The sequence below is a fragment of the Lissotriton helveticus genome, chromosome 8, assembly GCF_964261635.1.
Source record: "Lissotriton helveticus chromosome 8, aLisHel1.1, whole genome shotgun sequence".
Classification (NCBI taxonomy): domain Eukaryota; kingdom Metazoa; phylum Chordata; class Amphibia; order Caudata; family Salamandridae; genus Lissotriton; species Lissotriton helveticus.
In genome coordinates this window covers 692504147-692527041 of record NC_136069.1, presented here as the reverse complement: position 1 = coordinate 692527041, position 22895 = coordinate 692504147, and positions in this window count along the sequence as shown.

Sequence of the window (22895 nt, the reverse complement as noted above, 5' to 3'; positions counted from 1 at the left end):
TGCTGTCAAATACCTGCTCCCAGTTACTATATTTTTCCCAAAAAATCAATTTGAGATGTCTAGTCTGTTTTCCGAAGGATGTTATTCATCAGTGCGACACTATGTGCATTTTCTACTGCTAATGTATGTGTGGATGCATTCAAGTGTCTGTAATTTAAGACTAGACAATGTGAATGATTGGATTTCATTACCGGAAACAAGGGATTATTCATAGGTACGGTACAATTCTCAATCACACCTTGGTAATCAAGTTGATCTAGGATCTCCCTGACATGTTTCTTTGCTTCATGCTTTATTGGGTATTGTCTCTGTGGTTGAGGAATCGATTTTAAGGGATTTTGTGATGAGGTGGCGAACATGATTGCAGTAAAGTGCAGGAGCTAGTGTTAATGCTCACTCTTGCACATATGAATTTTTAACTGATTCTGGTACGAGATCTGAGAAAACTGGTAAAATAACCTCTTCCCTCATTAGGCAATTTGCTACAAAATCTGGTGGCCAATCCTTTTCTGCCAAAAGAATGTTGTAACCTTATGTAAGGTTCTCCCAAATGAGACCCTTTACTTGCCGGCCTATGTCCCCCTCCACCTGGAGCAATATTTTGTATAAACGATATGGGACACTTACCCTTATATCACGTTTCGGCAAGCTATTGTGACTTCCCTAGTCAGAAGCAGAGTCCTGAGTAGCCTGGGCATTTCTAATTTTAGTCCTTGCTACCTTCTTCTTTTTAAATTGTGGTTTAGGAATCTTTTGATTATCTTCTTGTTTAATAGTGTAGTCTGAAGTGAGATATTTCTCCTGCTTCTGCTTGACTCACTCTTACGATCTGTGTTCTGACTGTCTGTCTCTCTCCAAACATTTTTTTGGTTACTCCTAAAAGGAACAAGAGGAACGCGTATCAGTATCCTGATACCTGTCAGGCTTCCTAATATTGTCACAGTTTCTCAAATTGTGTTTTTATCTCTGTGTGTTCCTGTTTAGGAGACCTGCCCAGCGACTGTATTTTGTTTTGTTTATTTTTGTTGGTAATTGTCCCATTTTATCTTTGGAGAATCAGGACTTGCTTAGAGTTATACTTTTCAGAATTGCTGTTAACTATTGGTTGCCTTGGTCTGACTCCCAGATTATCTCTACCTAGTGAAGCATATGTTTCTGGGATAATCTTAAGCAATTCTCGCTCCTGCTTTGCAGGAGAGAATTCCCTCAGGTGTTGGCGAATAGCCACCGCTGCTGCCTCCCCTTCTATGTTACTTAACATAATGGCAGAAACCTGGGCAAAATTGTCCATCAATTTCATCCCCAGACTAGGGCAAGCTCTGACTCGTATTCATTTTGTATTTGTTTCAGAACATCTGGTATAACTGCCATATAAAGGGGTATCATATGTTCTGGTTTAAACGGCAGCGAAGATTGTAACCCAAGTGGGACAATTTTCTATCGGGGAGCCATCCCCATTTGCCAGAAAATTGTTAATATTCTGTAGGCCTGTATGGGGATAAACCGCTTCAAGCTGTGCTGTTTTCTGTGCTATCCAGAAGGGGATTTGTCCCCGGCTGGTGGGAATCTTTCCCGTAATGGGTTTGAATGTTTGGCGAAAATACTTGCTTTAGCCAACTGAGGTTGTGCAGCCTGACAGCCCTCGCAAGTTGAACTGTCAATATTCTCATTAAATATTGAGTAAGGTTTCTATAAATGTTTACTAAATCTCGGTAGAGTGTACGCATTCCTGTTGCTGATAAAGCAGCAATGTCTGGATGTGGCGTGTATGAAGCTAAGATAGGTCCGGTCGATCATTCAATGCTGAGCAGACCAAGTCTCATGTTTTCTATGGTATGGGGTGGGATGTCTTTAAATTCATTAATGTGCTCTTAGTAAGTTAATAGGACTTCTAAGTCCGCATATTAGAAATACTCATCAGGTGGTTTAACTTCAGTGTAAGTGTAAACAATCATGTGCATGCTTCTACAGGTGGGAATTTAACCCAAAAATAGAGTACCTCTGTTCTGAATGCTTCATGTGCCTCAAACATGAAGGGTAACATCTCTACCTGTTGCCGGGAGGCCATGTTTTAGTAATTTCATAGAAACTGCCTGTCTGCAAATTTTCTGAAATATTTAGCACAACGACCTGTTCTTCAATGTCCTTACCCCCTTCTCCATTTTGGACATCGTGTGAACAAATAAGGTATTTTATTTAAATTAATTTTATGGGGAAATGGTACGCACAATGTGGGAACTTCTAATCCTCCAAGCTTGAATAACCTACAGCCATCCACTTCGGATGTCTCTTGTTTCAATGTGAGTAGGGGTCTCTGAGGAAGCACCACTGAATACTCAGATTGACCGTTAAATGTGGCCTATAGACCAGCTAGCTCACAGTACCACCTTAAGCCACCCTAAACTACCAGGCAGTGAATGGTTTCTGGCAACCACTGATCATGACAACACTGACCCCCTCAGGGATCGTGGAAACAGTACAGAACCTTTCGCTCAGTCACTCCTGCTCACTGAAGTATACAGAGAATACACAGTGGGAAGTTATCAATGTATTCATTGAACCACTGTTATTCTTGTATAGAATACATGTGCTGAAATGATTAGTAGACAGAAGCAAATATAAGTAATTACAAGCACCAAAAGCGTGTATAGTAGATATAGTTATAGCATGGTGCTAAAACAATGTATATATGCTGGCTAATAGAACAAGACAGTAATCAAAAGCACTCCTATTATGCAAACCCTACTCTAAGTGTACCTATTACCTATTACCTGGTGGGAGAGAATGAATGACCCCATCTTGGTCACGAACTGGACACCCCTTACGAGATGTCAAACCATTGCTTGGTGAATTCTCAGCATGTAAGGACCTCTGGTGTCTGCTGGAGTGCCTCATCTGCTAATCTATCGGGATGCTCATCTTTTATGATAGACAGCAGCCTTGTGATGTGTGTATAGATCAGCAATGTAGTGGTTATGTAGATAGCCCTGTCACGCCATGGTTGAAGATAGAGATGACATTTGTATATAGTGCGAAAAGAGAACTTGTACATGATGTTCAGGGCATTGTGATAATGTTAAGCGAAGCTAGATGTGTAAACAAGTTTAGTTTCAGGGAAACTAATCCAACATTGTTGCCTACCCAAATACGTGCAAAAGGTTACTGCTGAAAAATTAGGGCAAAGTAAGAAAATAGCTACATTGGCCTAACTCGGGAATATAACAATGCACAAGATTGATATTTAGAATATAAAATACATATAAGAGATATGTTATTTGGTGTAAAAGCACAATAACATCATGTGAACTGCACTGGAGAGTAAAACCTGGAATCTTAATTACAATAAAATACATTCAATCAAACAAACAAGACAAGAGAAATTATACTGATGTATCTAGGCTTATAAGTCTAACAAAGGTGCAAAACACATTAGCAACTGCTAAATTAAAATGAAATATGACATTTTGATTTAGTATTCACATTCCAAAGTATAACATACCAGTCTCCACTCCACCAGGGAATCCTGCTAAGCCTTCAGGATGTAGGATCTGCAAGATATTCTCCTCCCAGGGAATTTTTTTATGGGGGGGTGTAGAGAACCAACACCAGTCCTCAGGGTCTCCAGGTAATGCCTGGAGACCAGGGAATGCACTTTCCTTTATAGGTCGTTCCACTTGTTCCTAAGTTCCTCCTGTGTGCTCAGGTTGCTTGCTATAGCATTCACTGTGTAAACTATTCTGGCCCACATTTGCCTTTCGTGAGATAAGGTTGCATTTTGTACTTGGGCTCCAAACAATTGTGGCCATAATCTAATAATTTCATCCACTATGCCACTATGACTAAAAATTCTCACTCTGTAAAATGAGAATTTATCCTCCCTGCCAATATAATGTAATTCAATCAAATGAAGTTGTAAAGCCACAAGTCAAAGAAAATAAATGGTAAAATGCACAAATAACAGAGGGAGCAAAAAAATACCCAGAATACTCAGATAAAACAGCTATAGGAAAATGTTGTGCTGTACTGGAATGGCAAAGGATCATGGTCTGAAATGGAGTGTGTTGTATATGGTGGTATGAAGGTACAAACAATTAGAAAAAAGACATCCGGTGTGTAATACTGGCATCCATCCAATGGTCACAGTAATGGCACATTGTTGACCGCATCCTACAACGGAATCCTTCCATCGGCAAACTGCCTCTAGGAAACTGCCTGCACAACTGTGAAATCCAAATAGGCGTGGTGCAACCCTGCCTCCTCGACAGCGATGGAGTACTATTCGTCAGCAGAGGGGTCTGCTGCGTTGGCAGTGATGAGCTGTGATGATAAAGACTCTGTTGACACAAATGGAGATTCAACCTGCATACTTCTAAATAGGGTGGGCGGGATTTTGCCAGCTAGATGGAGTACTTGGAAACTCCCTGGCAGAAGGGTAGTGCTTACAAGATCTAAATCGGAAGGTAAAATCATTGACAGAACAAATCGTGTTGGTATATCCAACCCACTCTCCACCATGGTCACCCTCCTATTGCACCCAGTTCCTAGGCTACCTCAACCATTTACTAATTTGCTTTATGATTTTTGGTGCGGCTTCTAGTTAAACTTCGAAAAAGCCAGATCTCCGGTTTCTCTTATTGAATTTTTGTCATTTTGGTGACATCCTGCGTAATAAATATTATTCTATTTTTCTTTGTTTTTTTTATTCTTTTGTATTTATTTTTGATTACTCTTTTGATACTGCATAAATACTTTATACATTGTCCGAAGTTAAGTTTGTCTGCTCTGTGCCATTGCTACAAGGGGGTGACTTATAGGGTTCCCTCTGACAAATATTGTTATTAATCCTTGAGGTGGGTACTCACCCACCCTAAATAATAATCTAGTTTCTTACACAAGCTATATTCTGACTATGATATGGTGATGACTCACAGTTTAAGTAGCTAGACCTTTGGATCTTCTGCATATTTAAGATCCCCTGATCACTGCTACCGGAAAGCAAACGTATAGTTCCGTGTTGTGCAGTGTTCTTAAAATGGTTGTGGGTTGTTGCAAGAGGGTCTTCGCAGAACTGCATAGCCATAAAGCAGTGTATACCAGGTCTGGCAACTCCATAATGTGAAGATTACTTACCTGAAAATCAATTGTGCTCCCTCGTGTTGTTCGGCCCCATAGATTTTGCATCTCACCTCAGTACATTAATAGATAAGTATTCCAGCATGATTGTAAAATTGCTGCCATAGTCTAAACGTACACAGATAGGGAGTCTCAAATTAGATCCAATATGATGGCCATGAGATTGGAGAGCTCAATTCCGTGGAGATCTAGTGGTCAGTATTAAACCCCTCAATCAGTCATTGTTCAGACAGCATCTTTCTGAATAAACAGAATACAAGAATATTCTTCAATTGGTTGTTTAATTTCTTATTATTATTTTACTCTTTTTAAACCATACTCAGACTCTGTATGTTCATTTGTAAAGGTAATGTTTTCAATTATCTTCCTCCAGTCTCTACAATGTATTTGCATCTCGCAAGCACGAACTTGTGTTCGTTCAATAAGATCAACTCTAAACCTGTTACTTAGCAAGCTTTTTTCAGGTTCAGGTTCAAGCTTGAGTTACAGCGGTCCGCGCTGAGGTGATGCGGTGGGTGGCTGAGCTAAGAATACCGCATTGTGTAGACAGTCTGGATTGTAGCAATTTGAATGTTAGCTTCTGGACTAGGAGTATCCAGCTGGCTGGAAAAGATGCTGGCAAGTTAGATGGTGGTGAGGGGATGTTGGAGGCACCTGAGACAAAATATAAGCCAATTTTCAATAGTAACTCCTGAAATGTATGTTGCATTTCCAGCGGGCTCCATTCCAGCAATCCTATGTCAGGAAATTTGGTTTACTGCTTCTACGACCTACATCAGTGAGCATTTTAAAGGACAATGTCATGCTTCATGCCTTTATCTAGTCTCTGTGCCGCTCCTTAATGTGGACATCGTCACCCTATAATTTATCCGCAAATTGTTTTATTAACTACGGTTATTAATTTAAAAAAGCAAAGAAATATATGTTAGAAACACGTGCTAGCTGATGGCAGCACTCATCCCATTTGAATTTGCTTCCTTTTCGCAGGCCTTGCAATGAGCGCAAATTTTAGGCAGCTGTATTCAATCATCATTTGCTGGGCTGAAGATATCACAGCCTGAAGCCTTTGAGGTCGTCACTTTGGTAAAGACTAGGCTAAGCTCCACCTCCCGAAGATGTTAAGGCAAAGTTAATATCAGGCACTTTTGGCTGAAGCCCTGCACTATCAGGGGCACCACATCAGTGAGGGCTTGGAGTCACAACACAACACCCTTTCATAACACGTAACAGGATGGGTGGGGTCAAGAGCATCACTGACCTCAAATCATCCTCTGACTAGTTGAGAATGGGATGGGTTGGAGGCTGCAGACAATAGGTTGAGCACCTGAACCTGTGCAGTGTGTTAGAATTTTGATTACACACTACAAAGACTGTAGTTACCACACTGTATTTGAAGAGTGATGCTATATGGACTATGGACACTGCAGAGATGTGCGCACTGAGTGTGTCATCCTAAGCACCACAACTTTCAGAGATGGCTTCTCTGCTAAGGCCGAGGAGCGTCAACCCACTGCTTCAAAGCAGTACAAACGAAAAAGTAAAATTATAATTATGGAGCGTTATTATCATTTTATTTGTTGTATTGCCGCATCGCCAGGATAGGGCGGGCGGGGCTAGGCTCCCCACTTCCCAGGGAGTAAGAGTGGCTGCTTCTGCTGAACTTAAAATGCACATGACTGTTTGGCCAGCCTACTCAGGCCGGCCAAACAGTCACACACACTTTGCATGTTCTATTACCAGACTGCATTACAGCCTGGTTAGAGAACATCCCTAGGCTGCCACTCTCTGTCTTAGCGCCAAACCATGGCACTCAGACCAATCATGGTGCTGCTATCAGAAGCATTGTGATTGATATTGGGAGTCTGGGTGCTTCCTGTTCCTGGTTACTGACCTGCGGAGGAGAGGCGGCGACTTGCAACGGCTGGTGATAGCACCAGCAGGTAAATTTTATTTTTTCATTATTCCCCCCACCTTTGTTTACGCCCCACCCCCATCTCCTTCCGGCCACCACTGACAACCTCAAAAGTGTGAGTTGAGACACAAATGACCCAGGCAGGAGTGCAGCCTGCATCAGAGACATGCAAGTAGTTTATTTGTTTTAAATGATAACCAAGCACAAAATACTCTCCACCCCATATGGACTAAATGACAAGCTCAATATTATAACATCTTAAAAACATTGTAGGGGTATGGTAATTTTCACCATCACCTCCAGATGAAGGCCTCTCTGGAAGAATCCTGAAAAGAAGATAAGGCACATAATGCTATTTCTAATCTGGCAAAATAAAGGGCTCTGGGCCATTTTTATAAATCCTTTAATGATGTACAGACCACAAGGAGATGGACTCCATGCCCCAAAATCAACATGTGCAGGCAGGTCCAGGGTGATATTATCTCAGAAAACTGGGACAGCAACTCTCAGATTGCAAACCACTGCTGGCTACTTGGTAAAACAGGTGTGGGATGGTGCAGTACACTAATATTAGGGGAATATTTATGTAAGAGTTGCATCACCCTTGCGCCATTCCGTAGGGTGCAAGATCAACACAACTCCTACATTTAATTTATCAAGCCATGCCAGGCTACCTAGCATGCCATTTCGAGGCTTGATATATCCATAGTAACGCAATGCAGCACAAATCGCTGTGTTGCTTTACTCTGCCCCAGGGAGATATTCCATGGGTGGAGCATGGGTATTCACTAGTATCCACCCATAGATTTTGAATCATTCCTGGATTTACCATCAGTAATAAACCTGGGAATGCGTCACAATGTTACACCTTCCCAGGTGAGTTTTAATAAGGAGAAATATCTTTCTTTCTCCCCAATACATCCTTTTTCTATGTGTGCTGCATTGCAGCACAAACAGAAAGAGGATACTTCTTCGTGGAATTGTTTTTGTGCAGGAAGGTGCCCTTTCCTGCACAACAACAACCCTGCTTACACAGGCACCCTCGTCTGCATTGCCGCTAGGCTGCCAAAAGGGCACCCGTGCAACTAAAGGACAGGTATGTGTCATATTATGTTAAATATGGAGCATTCCTGTAATTTCCCTTTCACGCAGGACTTTTCAAGCAAGGGGGCTTGCTGTACTGTGCTGTGCTGCGTGAAACCTGGATAAATGAGGCCATAATAGTAATGAGCATGGTTGTGTTAATTGGGGAAGCATTAATAGGAATGAAAGCCCGTAAAAATGCATGAAAAGAAATCATGTGAAAGTAACAGGATACACCAATCTCAATGCTCGAACCGAAGTACTAATTAGCCGAAATATGCAGTTATTTTGCAAAATCTGATTTGATTTGAAAACACGCAGTACACATTCACTTTTGGGAATCAAATCTTAGTACATCCGGCCACTAGAGGCAAATTTGATGTTTTCTTCAAATCAACACTTTCTTTTCGGGGGATAACATGCTTTATACAATCTTTCTGCTCTTTCAGACTACTTCAAAGGGGATGCAAGTGTTTCAATTTTAAAATAAAAAGCAACATACAGAAAAACTTCTGATCTACGGGTCATCATTAGGGATGTGCATAGTTCACATAATTTGCTTTCCTGTAATTAAGCAAAAATTATGCTTAAATCTATGAAATCCAAATCTGGCATTTATCTTCTTAATTTAGCATGAATCACGTCCATTTAGGATAAGAATTCATATTACACGCTGAAAAATAGTCTCAAAAGCATAGGTAACATGAACGATAGCTACTTGTGTTCTGGTCATTCGCATTGCTCTTGTCTATAATTTTTCTACGAATGTCACATAATTATTTGAAATGTTTTAATTTCTGGCATTTCATGTAACGAGCACAATTTAAACATCTCGAAATTACGCCAAAGTGATTTACATTTTGGCAGAGCCTAGTCATCATAACAGTATTTGCAGGAAGTACAGGAAGCTGTGAGAGACACTCTTTGGATCTTTGGAGTACTTTATATTCAACATAAAACTCTTAACAAACGATTCAGGATAAGAATCGTATCTCACATCAAATTCCTTATGCCTGTTTTTCATGTGATAGCGACTTCATTTAACAGAAGCAAAATTCAAACACATTAAGTTACTTTGCAAAGATAAAAAATTGATTTCACATTCTTAGTACTTTCAGGTATTAGTATTTCCCTGACATGCATTAATGTATGTTGTGTTTCACAAACATTCTGAACTGAAACAATGAGTTATATAACAAACTTCCAATTACATCTTGATTAATGTAGTTATGTGTAAGTAACTGGATTGTTCTTTTATTCTACACAGATTATTTCCTTTAAACAGACAAGTGTATTTCTAATATCAACAGTTGTCATGGCGACCCTAGGGCTTCCTAGAAACCTTTGTGGATTTTATCTATTTAGCTATTGCCATCATTAGTGTTTCCTGGGGAACAAAGGTCAAGCTGAAACGCCTTCTTGACAAATACAAGTTTAGGTCAGTGAGTGTTTCTAAATGAATGCCATTTAATTGACTACGTCCTCTATTACTAAGAGACTCTAGAGTACTTCCTTGAATTTTACAACAGCTGACAGCATCCTGATTATGAGGATGCCTGTCAAGTTAGCAGCTATTTCTATAGCAACATATGTTTCTTTCCCTTTGCTTCCACATCATGGTGGTTGCACTAATGTGTTTTTTCTCTGTTGACAGAAATCTGTTGGTTTTCGAGGACGTGTTCCCCAAGTGACTTGAATATTTGAATGGAGTTGATGTTGGGTCTGACTACAGATTTGATGGTGTGTGCGGAAGAAGTCACAATGATTTTCTTTGCATTTATGTTTCCAAGGATAATCGGTTTCTCTGTGTTGTAGTTTCCTGTTGAGATTTGAGGAAGTGATGAATGATAGAATATATTTCATATTTTTACTCTAGAATTGATTTGCACTACTGACAATACAGCAGCAACTTCCTCTTCCTGTCATCCTTACTGCTCCCTGGTGTGTGTTTGCTATGCTTATTATGAATTACTCGAGGGAAAGAATCACTCATCCTTTATCTGCATCAGCCCTTGCATTATTTAAGACATTAAAACAGGCTCTTTCTGTCTGATTGTTGAGAAATATACACGGAGCACCACGAATATTTTCCATCAGTATGAATGTTTTTTGTTTAGGACTAGAGGTCTTGGGGAAATGGGGATAGAGGCAGATGGTACACCCTTGCGGGGTGTAGGGAACAAGAGAGTCTGATCTATTGTACCATCAATTGCCCTATGTTGATGCAGGCCTGAACATATATTTAGTCATTCTCTTGTGTGTTGTTGTCCAGATAAACCGATATTGCTTCGGTGATTTATAAGTGTGAAATCTAGTGTATTAGGCTGTTGTAGACCAGTGACTTGTTTAGGTAATTCATTTGTCACATTCACATGCTACAGACCTGGAAGTTATGCAGCCAGTGGATGGGTCTACATTTTATGCCATATTTGGCTATTATGTGCAATGCTTGCCCCGCATGTGTTTGATGGTGCATGGGTTGCAGGTCAAGTGGTTATCTTTCCCTTCATCCTCATGCCTTTTTCTAGACGTGTGTTTGTGTGTTGGTCGATCAATATTCTTGCTTGTCCTACCACTCTGCAGCGCCTTCTACTGGAAGTATTGCAGGTGTTTGGGCCCACATAAATATTTGTTGATTTTACTTCTGGTCTTCTATTTTCTATTGGGTTTAGGGCCTGGAGGTAATCTGAAAGCTCTGTAGGCGACAGATATATAATTGTATAATTTAAAGGATGTTTCACTGGAGTGCTAAGGACCTGTGAGTAGACCCCAAACTATGAACCAACTAGCCTTTTTAGCAATTGACTCCCAGGGTAGTGAGGCACAGCACCCCAAGGTATTCACACGGAGAAGCAATGAGCTTGAAACTCAGAATATAGTAATTTGGGGAATACACTCCATAAATAAATATCCAGCCATATCCTTTTTTTATTTTTAAAAAGAAAAGAACTTTAATTGCTTTTGATGCAACTACCGGGCTGAAGGATGATTTTCCTGTTACATTTTGAAAATGTCTGATGCATCTGCCAGTGGTGAGTCCCTGTCTCTGGGGTGCTCCCGCAAAGATCCACTAACAGGCTTCACAACAGGTCCCAGGAGTTGCATGTCCTTCTACTCACTCTTTGGCACAGCAATCAGCTGTATGACGGCAGCGGGCAGTAAGCAGGTCTACCCGCTCCCTCTTTAACAAACAGTGAGCAATGAGGAAAGTGCATTTGCGCACTTTATGCTGGGGACCTCCTTCTAAGCAGGGTTCAGCCTGAGAGGCCTGGGACATCCCTGTGGAAAACGAACTTTAGATTTCCCACATCCAAGGGGAAATATTAAAGAAAATAGCTCAACAGAGCAACAATCACGGTGGTCTCCCAGGCAGACCCAGCTGGCTAATAATGTAAATTTACTGTAAACGCACATGAACAACAGATTATGAGATGCTGTTGTTAGCGGAGCATGATTAAAAGCAACCTCACTCCAAAAATTGACACTATAATGCATTTCACATTAATATACAGAGGATGGATTTGCATTATGTATAATTATGTATACGTTCATACTTTTACACAAAACTACGCAAAATGAAATGACCATTTTTCACACACCATTAGCACAGGCACACGTAGTTTGTGAATTGCATTGTGTAGGATGTTTGTAATACCATTGTTGAATTAAAAAACATACTACGAAATGAGTTTGAGGATAGGAAGCAACGTCTCTTTAACATAAACTAAGAGCTGGCTTTGAATACTATTCTAAAAATAAATAATTTTCTTTAATGGGGGCTCACGAGGGTTTGGCTGTGCCTGTAAAGGCGGTCTTCACCGTGTGTTGAAAATCGCAATGCTTTCACAGACCTGCCGCGCTGTTTCCTCGCTTAATCGGTGTATAAGTGACTGCATAAATAAGTAAAGGTAGCCGCTTTCACCTCAGGGGACACCGGAGCCCGCAACTTGGTCCAGGAGGACCACAACATTCAAGAGACACAGCACGCAGAGGCACTATTAAAGGAGGTTGCTGGCCCACGATGCGTGTAGCCGCTTTCCCCTCAGGGGACACCGGAGCCCGCAGCTTGATCCAGGAGGACCACAACATTCAGGACACAGCACGCTGAGGCACTATTAAAGGAGGTTTCTGGCCCAAGGTGCTTGTAGCCCTCTTTCACCTCGGGGGATACCGGAGCCCGCAACTTGGTCCAGGTGGAGCAGAACATACAGGAGACAGAGCGCGCAGAGGTGCCATTAAAAGAGGTTGCTGGCCCGAGGTGCGGGACACGCGCGAGGACGCACCCGGGCCACGCTTGGGCACAGCCCAGGCCAAGGAAGGGCCTGTCCACACCCGTCGGAGTCCAGAGGAGGCTGGGCTGGGCACACTCCCTAACATCTGTCCCATTTTGTAGGTACTGTGATTTCCCCTAATTTCTTTACTTTTATTGATTTGCCTGGGGGAATATTGAATATTATTCCTGTTTCACAATGAGCAAACGGAAAGGACGCACAGAACGGCCAGGGGGTTTTGTTGTAGGTACCCTGGATGCCTTTTTAATGAGGGCGGAGACTGCTTTAGCTCATGAAATAGAGTTAACAGAGCGAAGGCTTTATTTGGACTCTCTTATTACACAAAAACCCTCCTCTCTTGGCACTCACAGTATGGCTGTACCCCCTTTGAGGTCTCCACAACAGTCTGCCCCTCATCCGGCTAAAGCTGCATCTCCACACTCCCTCCCCAGCCCCTCATCAAGCTGTAATATAGTGACCCGGGCCAAGACAGCGTCACTCCACCTAGAGAACAGGAACAGTGAAACCCCAGTCAAAAGAAGAAGGGGAGGCGGACCCCGAAAGCAAAAATCCACAAAAGGGACACGCGCTGGGAAATGTATCGGGACAGATGAACTGGAATTTGGGCAATTTGTACCAGTGAGGTCCACTGACACTGCGATACAACCTACATACTTGACTGATGATGACTTCCTGAAGAGGGTAGAGACCTTGGTTTCGATGTTATTGAATCCCCGTCTGAATAAATTATATGCTGAATTGAAGAGCGATTGACTTCTATGGAGACCTCGTGTAGATCGCACCATACCCTAGTAAATAGAGATCAGACAAATGAGTTAGCGGGGTTGCCAGCTCAGTCACAGGGCATCAACTGAGGAAATGGGTAGCCACACTCTTTAGCAGGTACCAGGGCTCCCAGCACAGTTGAGGAGGTTTGCTATAACCATAACGGACGTGGGGGGCAACATCGCTCAGCAGCATCAGACCATGGGTATTTCGAACCAGAGAGTCCCCCCTAACACCCAAAACCCCACTGTGCCACAAGTCGAGCACCAAGGAAGTATGAAGGTTCCTAGGAACGTTTCCTCTCTACCACCTATCAATAGAACTAGCCTTCCAACTAACCTCCAAACAGCATCAAAGGCGTGTTGAAAATGTAGACCGTTTTAGGCAACATGCTAACAGAGTGAGGCAAACACTAAAGGAATATCACTCTCTCCATCTTCAAACGGCAGCATTGCCTCTTGTCATAGTTTTGAGAAATGTCTCAACCTTGAGGGAAGTTCAAGTTGAAACAATTACTCAGCTAATGGATAAATCTCTTCACTGGTTGAATTGTCATGCCGTGGGCACTGGCTATGGGGGGGGCACGTCAAGCCGATCAAATCATCATGGTTAGAAGGGTAGGGTGGTTGGGGGTGTCCCAGAAAGTGACAAAGGGTGATTGTGATAAATTTCAATAATTCTTACGCCCCAAGACTCCTTTTAGACCATTTGCGTAGAGTCCCACCTTTTGGGACACAGATCAGAGCACTATCCCTAGGGAATTCCCCTAGAGAACAGATTTTCCCCCCTTTCAGTCTAGAGATGTGCAACTGACTACCTGCAAATCGGTAGGAGGGGCCTGCTCCAAGGTCCACTGCGGTTCCCGTGACTGATAGTGATAGAGAAGCGACTACTACCCCAGTAAGAACAAGAGGGGGCATTCAGACGTATTAAGAATAGTATCATGGAATGTGGCAGGTATTTTGAATAAATTAAGTGATGTCCACTGGCTCAAACCATGGCAGGACTGAGATATTTCATGCCTACAGGAGAATGGGCAAAAAAAAAACGATCTTCCTAAATGGCAACGGATCCTACCAGACAAGAGCTCTCCCGTCCTCCTCAGGAAGAGCCAAAGGTTGCTTAATAATCTTGATCACCAATACATTGGCACTAAAAGTAAAGATGTTCGGACAAACCTGCCCATACTTCCATCTTCTCATCCTAGAGTTGGTTAACCAAGACTTTTGCCTCCTAATAAATTATTATAACAATAGCTTCGGTCCAATTATGCATATAGTTCTGGAGGAAGTGAATCGTGACATTGACAAGGCGACTAACCTTATTAAACAAAAGGCTGTGTTAATTATTATATGGATGGGAGATTTTAACATCCACCCCTGCAACCATAACTTAGACCGGGTCTGTGGTATGGACGTTCTGCTGGGCAATTCTGTCCACCATTTCTTTCATACCACTTATGGAAATACCCTCAATAAGTTACTCTCATCTAGAAATATTGCTATTGGGTAATTACCTGTCCACTACCAATGACACTTTGCCACCAACATTTTATCGTGAACACCAGGAATCAACTATAGATTTCATACTGATCACAAACCCCCTAAATACCAGGTGCAGTAAAGTCAATAATAAATGTAATTGTTTTAGTGACTAAGCAATTTTATATTGTGAAATCCAACTGGTACACAGGGCTGTGATAATCCCCCAGAAAATTGACCAGCCAATGTTAACCAGGAGAAACGGATACCAACTTAAGTGGACCAAAATTGACAAAACGAAGGTGATACCCAAAATAATCAGGAACGCCCTTGATACCATCAATAACTGCCTAGATTCTGACAATCACCCCCAGTTTGTGGTTTCTTCCTTTGTAGCGCTTTTAGAATGCATAAGGAAGACACTTACCAGCAAAAATACGGACAAAGTAAAAAAGGATAAGGGTTGGTTGGAGTCCCTTTGCTAAAAAAAGAGGAAATCTCTCATTATAGCTTTAGGCAATAAACCAAGAAACACCCCTGAAATTGTCATACTCCGCAGGGAATACAAAATGGCCAGGACAAATAGGAAGAAGGCACTAAAGGAAGAAAACTGGGCTGAACTATAGCAGGCTTCGGCTTTAGGCAACTCCAAGGAGTTTTGGGCAATAATAAATGGCCCTCATTTTAAAACACCTAACGATCTCTCATTAAATGTTAATTAGTAGGAGAGGAGGACTGGGAGGCTCACTTTAAAAGTATGTTTTCCCCTATTGACTATCCGGCATGTATATACCATCTCTATTTCTCTCTTAAAGAAGGTACGAATGGGATTGAGGCTTGTAGTACCGGGACAGCCCCGGACCCCGATGGTGTCCACATAGACTTTTTTTATGAGAACATGGACATATAGGTGCCTTTATTAACTAATGCTTCTAATTAAACTGCCATAGTTGGTGCCCCTACTTCTTGGAACACATGCATAACTGTCCCGATTCATAAAAAGGACGATAAAGGTACCCCAAAAATTTCCGGCCAATCTCGCTGATCGACACGACAGCCAAACTTATGGGCCGTCCTCTTTTGACAAGATTGGAGGCATGGGTGAAGAGCAAGAACATTTTAATGGAGTCCCAATATGGTTTCCGAGAGGAAAGGGCACAATAGACATGATTATGGATAAATATGCGAGAGCCATGGGTGGGAAATTCTATCTTGCTTTCATGGATTTATCTGCAGTGTTTGACTGCGTGTCCCACCCTGGACTCTGGCAAATAATGAAGGAGATTGGAATCGACCAGGTGATAGTTGACTTCTTCAGACAACTATACTCTGACTCCTCCTTGTCAGTTCGTTATGGGAAGAATGGCGAGTGCACCCGACCATTTAAGATCTTAAGAGGGGTAATCCAAGGCTGCATCTTCACATCGTTTCTTTTTTCCATCCATACCAATGGTGTGGGAAAACATCTTGAGGGCTCAGGCTTGGACAACCCAGTATACTCTAATCATCAGTGGCTTGATGACCCGAACCGGGATGGGCCTTCACCGTCTCATATCAGCCTACACAGCCTTTATGAATTCACTGGATTTAAAGGTCAACCAGACTAAATATTTTGTCATTATTGCACGGACAGGGAAATGTGATAGAACACCTTGTGTTTTCATGGATTCTGGAAAAATTGAAATGGTGGAGTCATTTCCCTATTTAGATTTACTTTTTGATAAAAATCAATTATGGTCCAAATTGATAGAGGTAAGAGCAATGGGTATGGAGAGACGTTTAATGGTGCTAAAATCATTCTCTAATAGAATGGGAGCAAAACCCTTAATCCCAATGAAAATGATGTATCACGCTAAAACTAAGGCGGCATCCATTTATGGGGCAGGTGTATGGGGGATGACCCCCAGTGACTCTCTGCAATCCATTGAGAATACATTTTTCAAGTCTTTTACCTCTCTTCCCCAGTCCTACTCTAACTATGTTCTTCACATAGAACTGGCTCTACCTTACATTGTGGACACAATCAAAATGACACTACTCCTGCTGTGGCTTTCTATTTGGCATAGGGCCACAGTGCCTCTTATGCAAAATATAATAACTAATATTCCAAAATCAGACAACTACAGCAGGATTAGGTGGTTAAAGTACGTAGAGTCGGAATTAACGGCTATTTGTTTAAATCACCTTTATAAGGATCCATCCACCTGCAAGACCCTAACGAAATGGAAACTGGCTGATATATTTATTCTGCAGGCCCAATATTTGAGAAGGGAAAGAAATTTCCAAAGTCAGTCAGCTCGTTTGTATAAATAAACTCCAGCTCTGGATAAGGGAGGATACTTTTACCCGGCTGAGGTCACACTGCCACATCATAAATTTATTCTATTACGATTTCGCCTAAACTTGATTCCACTGATGGTAGGATACACAGGGAAGAAACAGTCTGAAATTTCCTTGTGCCCATGCGATAACCAATCTCCACAAAATGATCTTCATGTTTTATTTTTTTGTGTTTTTCATCGTCAGGAAAGACACTACTTTATTGTACCGATTTGTAAATGTTCTTTAAATTTTGTCTGGTAGCATTGTACTTTCTTACATCTCTTCAGAATCCTTTTGTATGATTTTCAGTATCATCATTCTTATGGGCATGTGTGAAAAAAAGGAAGCAAGCGGGCCCATAACTAGAAACGAGATTGTCTTTTTATAATTGTAACCTTTTTTAATATTTAATGTTTTAAATAATTAGTAACCAGACAATATACATAGATTAATTGGATTTTACGATAAATTGAGTGGGAATATCTTTTTAATTATTGGGACTTATGTCTATTTATAATCATGTTTCCTTCTAAAAATGTTACTGTACGTACTTTTATGATCTCATGTGTAAGATCGAATAAAGGAATTGATTGATTGATTGAACTTTGTTTAATGATGCATTATGTATGTCTATAGAATGCACAGCAGAGTGAACCCAACCTAAATCTTAAGTAAAGGGGCTTTGTGAAAGGAGGTCCAATCTCGTCCAAAGGAAGGAAGTGGCTTCAACTCTAAAAAGTGTTCAGTTGTGTGCTTCAAGCCTGCCTGGTTGGTCATTTTGACCTCCTCATACTTTCAATAGGTGAGCTTTTAGTTTTTTTGTTAGAGATGGTGTGAAAGTATTTGTATCTAACCACTACTCTGGCAAAGCCCATTGAGTCAAGGAACTGCTTTACATAATCCAGCCACGGTAGCTTCATCCTATATGCTGTCTAAAGCATCTCTTAGACCCGCCTTATAATTTGCCAACTCAGGAGTGGACCAGGCTTGCAGCCAATGAAAAATTGGTTTCAGGTTAATTAGGGGAACTTTGGACCAAATACCTAGGTTTTGTTTAAAGACTACTGGAGAGCTTTGAGGGATTTATGTCCCACTTTCAAGAAATTGTTCTCAGCTTCTTCCAAAGCATTTGGGTTACACTAGCCCCAAAGTTCTGCACCGTATGCTGTGGCTGCTTTGGCTTGGGCCCTCCAAATTTGAGAATGGGGGAGATTTTAAGATAGCGACTGCGCTGTGGTTCAATATGAGAGAGCTTTTTTGTTACCTGTTTAACCCAGGAATTAGCTCTAGATAAACAAATGCCAAGATAGTCATACATCACACACTCTCTCTAACTCCTCCCCTTAGTACTTCTATACATCCTCTGTGAGGGTGGATGGCCATAAGCTTGGTTTTGTTTGCATTGATTACTAGGCCGTGGTCTCAAGCCGTTTGGGAGTTTTAGATACTACCAAGGTATTGTTTGCAAACAACAAAGCTGGTATTTTGATTACCCCGAGTATCAGAGAATCATTGATGCAGCTCAATAAGTAATCAATACTGCTAATAATGAATAACAGAAACAATGTAGGAGCAAGGACACAACCTTGCCATATTCCCTTGTCAGCCCTAATGGGATCTGTAGTTTCCCCATTTACTCCCCAATGGATGTGTGGGAAGTTATTACAATGGAGCCAGGTAATGATATCAAGGAGAGGACAAGGAAGCCCTAGGTCTCTGAGGGTGCACCATAATTTGGCCCTAGGTTTTCACAAAGGTAAATGTTGTGACAAATACACATTAGGACAAAATGTGCCTTTTTTACACGTGGCAGGAATTAAAAAGGGACTCCTAGCAAGTCCATGTTTTGAACTTCCCATCTCTGCAGCAATGAATCCCACACAAGAAGTAGGGAGAATACGTTTCAAAACATGGTTTGCCTTGGAAGTTTGAGAACACCTACAAACACGTACATTTATCTAATTTGCAAAGTCTTATCCAACCCCTACCCACCCTGAAAATGGTTGGAGACTTACTCAAGCAAAGGGCTAAGATGGAGTGGCAGACCACAGTCAGTCAAACTCACCTCCTCTACATACCTATGACTTCAATGAGCATTGACCAACTTGCAGCAGCAAACAACATCAGCCTGGATTCTCTCCTCATAAGTGATCTGTTCTCAGCCCCTCCTGGTATTCTAATCCAAATGTTTTGAGTAATTTAAATCATCTATGTTCATGGCTGTTTTCCTCAGCATGTAATTTGATTGAATCCTTGGCCCATCATGCCCTCCAGGTGCTCTGAACAGTGAACATGTGAAGTGACACTTAATTCCAATATGTCTTGAGCTTTAGTTCCAAGGCCAGAACTTTGTTGTTGTTGTACTACCCTATTCGGTATTTACATATCATAAAAGTACAAACAATACATACATAAAAACACATATTTAAAACTCTACTTATTCAATACATTTCATACCATGATCTAAAAAGATAAAAATCAGAATATTTACATTTAAAACAAGGGATTCAATAGTACATTAGCAGAAATCGGTATATACATTAATTTTACAGCTCATCCTTTCTCATTTCTTAAGCCAACAGTCTGGCATGGATGAACCACGCACTGGCTAAATATTTTGCGACCCCGCATACAACTAGCATAGATGTAACATTCGACATGAGTATACGCAAGGCGGTTCTGGTCTCTCTCACACCCAGCTCTCTGCTTACCGGTTTTAACCATTTTGTTCTGGGTCTTTTGTAAGCCCTACAAGCGAATAGAAAGTGTGGAAGTGATTCGCTTGTACATGGGCATCCGGGGCAGCTGGGAGAATGGGCATATGCCCCCCTTCCTTTCCATCCCTCAGTAAAGTTTTTCAGGGGTAGGATCCCGTATCTCATTTTCAGGAAGAGGGACCTGTCCCTAGGGTTTTGAATAAAATCTAGGAAGGGCTCGAGTTTTTTACTGGGTTTGAATTCCATGAAGGCAGTTGTTAATGCCCACCACTTAGCATGTTTTTATTCCTCCTCCTGGACCCATTCCCAATATATTTTTTTGATGATATGCTTGTGGGGAGGGGACTGGGTGGCCTAGAATTCTCCCAAACCTAGCTTCAAAACCACCTGCTTAAGTTCGGTCAACCACGGTATCTTGTTCGCACTGTTCAATGTGATCAGCTCGTGCAAGTCCAACGCAGAATTTGCCAATTCTGGCATCCTTCGCAGGCGCACCCAGAATAGCAAAGGGGGAAGGCGCAGCACATCAGCAATGGAATGTTTTCCCATATCTAAAAAGAGAGGTTTTAGAGGGGTGGAGAGGGGGAGAGCAACCAGGTCCCTCACAACCTTATTTTCTGCCCTTACCAGGTCAGTGGTGTTCTCACCTTCCCACAGCTCTGAACCATAGACAGCAGAGGCAACAGCCTTTCCCTCATATGCTACCAGAACTTTGTACTGAAAGCAGTTAATTATAAAAAAAACATGAACCAGCAAAGACAGCTACTCATGTTCATAACATTTTTAACACACAGGTGTTCTCTCAGTGTTAAACAAATACTATGTAAGCATTGCCAGGGCCATAATTATTTGTCTCTAAAATTAACACACTGTATTGGATGTTGTACACAATAATTACATATGCCAGCTAGGTGATTCAACAGATTATAAGTTTCAGTCTGAAACTGTTTACAGTCTGCAGTGAGCCCAGCCTCTTGCTTCTTTATGTAAAGAATGAGATGATAAGAGGGAAAGGATTGGTTTTTCTATGCTAAGCTTTGTGAGTCCAAAAGATAAGGTTTGCAAGGTGCAAGCTAGAGTTAGCTGCTGTCACCTCTTGTGACTCTTAAATTAAGTCACTACCGAGGGCTTCCTTTGATGTCTTTTAGGGAATGAACACAATCCTCCTTGAAGGATTCTGGCTTAGAGGACAGGTCGTTTCCAAATTAGTTTACAATTGTCACCTTGAATCTTTCCAGAATTCTATGCAGAGGTTTGGACATCCAAGGAGCTGGTTTTTAGGCGGTCCTGTTATAGGTGGAGTGGTGATAGACTATCTCTTGAATGGGTCTGCGATTCCACCTTTTAGTACTATCAACTGCATAGGGAAGTACATTTGAGAAGAAATAGAACCACAGTAGAGGAAGAAGACAGACCCACAGTTTGGATGCATCAACATTTCAAATGGGCAGACACTCTAAACATGTATCCTTGAAAGTAAGTTGGACTTGGTCTCTAGAAGTAATGCGACTAGCCTCCCACCCACATCATGGTGGTAGTTGAGGATGAACGTGCCATTCATGCTGGAGGAAGTGGAATCCCCTGCACCTCTGTGAACCTGTTCTGGCTCCAAACTCCTGCAGGACACAACAAGTTACAGGAGACTGGAGTGGTTGGGTGGTGTAGGCAGGATGATTTACTGACCTTGGGCTGCTGTTGCTGGACGAATCCAGGTCAAATGATTACACATTTTTGGACATAAGGAAAGCTCCTAACCCCATTCAACCTTTTGCTGCCAGATGAAGGAATAACCAGCATTTAAAAGGGTAGTAGAAAACAGTAAGCCACCATCTGAAAATAATCAACAATAATTGCAGAGGCCATGAGGCCTCCTAAGAACATGCCAGCGGATGAAGTGTACCAAGAGTCAAAAAACAAGCCAAATATTACCTGATTCGTTCCAACAATGCTAACACAAGTAGGAAACTTATCTGCCACTCATGCAGTGTTGAAGGATCTTGCAGAGAGAGTCCAGTGACTGATGGGCAACAGCTAGGTCATTCAACCCTAAACAAGATCTGAAAACTATCCCAGGGGGGCTTTTAATACTTAACATATAAATACATGTACTTTTTTTCTTCAAGTTTAATAAACTTTTTCACTTTTTCTATACTTTACCATAGCGAGACTCCCACATAAGGGTGGAGATCACTATATGGTAACCTATCGGGAAAAGTTCACTATATTTTACCATAGAGAGATTCCCACCCTAGTAGCAGAGATCTCCGGATGGTAAAATATATGGAAAAGTTTAAAAGCTATTAAATGTTGAAAAAATGTGTACATGCACTTATACTTCTGTACTCTATGTCAAATATCTTGAAAGCTATAGATTAATTGAAAGAGGAAAAGACTCCTGGCCCTGACAAAAATTCCTGGGGGCACTTTTTGCTCTGAGACAGTGGTCTGAGCTTAGTGTATGAATATATCTGATGGTCAAGCTTTCTCCTACATGACTTCTAAAGCATGGAATGATTTACCGCTACATGTAATAGTTTCATTTTGACTTCTTGATTTCTGCAAGAAGCTGAAGATCTGGCTTTTTGAGCAGTCCTATTAGGTCCTAAGTGTTGCTCTACTCACACCTGCTCAGCTTCGGGACACCCTCCTGGATGATAGTGCACTCTACAAATCTGCATAACATAACATTTATTAAAACATTCTATAAATGCTGGTGCCTCGATACCTGATTCCTATTGAGGGGCAGAGGTAATCACTATTTAAAAAAAAGGAGATAGTAGCAATTACAGGTTCATCAGTCTGCAGGATAATCTGCAGAAAGTGCTCTGCAGGCAGGTACTGGAAAAGCTACAACTGTGGATTAGGGAGACAAGATCCTATCACCTTTTCAGGCTGGCTTTAGGGACAAAGTAGGTACAATAGACCAAGTTTTCAGATAAGCCCTCTTTCTGTGTAATATACTATGTTAAAATAAGATTCCCTCTAGTTTGCTTCAGTAGATTTGAGGGCTACATTTGATCTTATTCCCAGACAGAATCTGTGTACTCCCTTAAGTTTTTGGGTGTTTCACTTAGGCTGCTACACATCATGGTAAGGCTCTATGAGCACAATTCTGCTCAAGTGCGAAGGGGAAAGCAGCGAGAACTTACTGATTGCATACCTATAATGGGAGGCATGCTACAATGTTGCA